The sequence below is a fragment of the Triticum dicoccoides genome, chromosome 2B (assembly GCF_002162155.2).
Source record: "Triticum dicoccoides isolate Atlit2015 ecotype Zavitan chromosome 2B, WEW_v2.0, whole genome shotgun sequence".
NCBI classification, from domain to species: domain Eukaryota; kingdom Viridiplantae; phylum Streptophyta; class Magnoliopsida; order Poales; family Poaceae; genus Triticum; species Triticum dicoccoides.
In genome coordinates this window covers 184,404,588-184,406,485 of record NC_041383.1, presented here as the reverse complement: position 1 = coordinate 184,406,485, position 1,898 = coordinate 184,404,588, and positions in this window count along the sequence as shown.

Sequence of the window (1,898 nt, the reverse complement as noted above, 5' to 3'; positions counted from 1 at the left end):
GATCGCCTCTTGAACCAACGGATCAGCAAGCACGTCATTAGGTATTTCTTTGAACTTTTCTGCAGCAAGCTTCGGTGGCGCTGACTGAGCCATTCCCCTGTTCTCGGACTCAAAATGCAGGAACCTCCTAGCGCTGGCTGCCTCTGGAACTACGAAACCTCCTCTCATGGTACTTCTCTTGAACGGGGAGGCACGCAGCGCTGCCGAAAACCTCATCTCTTGGAGGTGTGCCGGCAACTTACATTCGCGTTGGCCATGCCCAAGGTGCCCACAGAAACTACAAAATCGGGGAAGCCTCTCATATTTTACATTGAGGCGATACAACACATCTTTCCCATAGTCTTGGAACTCTAGCTTGCTAACCAGTGGCTCATCCACATCCTGATTTATCCTGACCCTAATCGACTCCCCCCATATCCTCCCATCTCTATCAGCATCCACTTCAAGCACTTCCCCTAACTCACCACCCAACTTACGCGCCACATTCTCGAAGAACATGATCGGGGGAGCGTCGAAGATGCGCGCCCAAATTGGCATGTGCGCGACCACCACATCACCTGGCCTTGCACCTCCATCCACAGCCACCATCAGGAACGGGTCCCCTTTGTGTGTCCAGGGCCCGTTGTTGAGGATGAACCGAAGGTCCCCCTGGCGCTCGAACTCGAGCGGGAATCTGTTGTTCTTGAGCGGTGAGTAGTTGAGGCGCCCCCTCAACCCCCACTTGTTCCTCAGCTCCTAGAAGAGACCGCCTACACTGAACAATTGCACGGAGAAAAACAGGCCGATCGCGATCCACCTCTAGCGCATGGCAGCCCTCTCTTTGGAGAGATCAAGGGCCACCACGCTCACAGCATGTTCCATCATGTTAACTGGGAGCACTGGAGTCACCACAATACCGGCATCTCCATACCTTGTGATCTGGGGAGCCGGCCCTCCGTTGGCCACCGGCGTGCGGAACAAGTCGCCCCGGTCATGGGACGGGCTATCACGCTCCATTGGCCTCGCTCCTAGGCCGGCCTTGCCGTTCGAAGCTACCTCCTTGCACTGGCCCACTGGTTCCTTGTTCTTTCGGAGTTCTTGGTCCACCATGCTTGAAGGTTTGATCGTGGGTGTGATGGGAATCTGACGAGTACTGACCCCCTTCCTCAGACCCTTTATACCCCCTGTGTCTCTCCCAGGCGATCTTGTTCTAGCCGTAATCCTTGGGTGAGGATAATCTCTTGCCTCCCTAATACAGATCTGAAAACTGAATTTTTGATTCCTTCCTCTTTCGTCGTCAGGTGGATCCGCAAGTTGGGAGCCCCCACTCAAACTTTCCGTAACATCCCGATCTCTTTTCCTCAATCTGGCGCACAAATCCTCCCTCAATTGTTGCATTTTCATTCTGATCTTCTCCAAGCTCCCCCCTGTTGATTCGTTTCCGCAATTGCATGAGATGCTTCCTTCTTTAGGATTCGCCTCACATACCTCTGAATCACGAGCCTTGAGTCGATCCAAGATTCCCTCGATTTCCACAGATCCTCTTCCCCGACAGACTGCCAGTCCTCATCACCACGATCTCCTGCCCTCTTAGTCTCAAGGGATCTCGTCGGGGGGACGAGCAGGGTGGGATTGCCCTGCGGTCGCCTCCAGATCACCTCCACAGGGGCTCCGCAAAACTAGATGGCATTGTCAAAATTCACATTCATTAAACCCTAAACCCTGGACGGGAGTAACCTCATATCAGGACGCACCGACAAAGTTGATACGCTGATGTCACTCACTCCGTGGCGACGGCTGGACGGCAAGTTACAAGGGAGACATAACGTGCTTGGGTAGAGCTTTTTCGTGCCGGAAACCGTTGGTGCTTCCGGGAGCGCGCGCTCCTGCATGCGAAAAATATATTTTAAAGTGTGAAA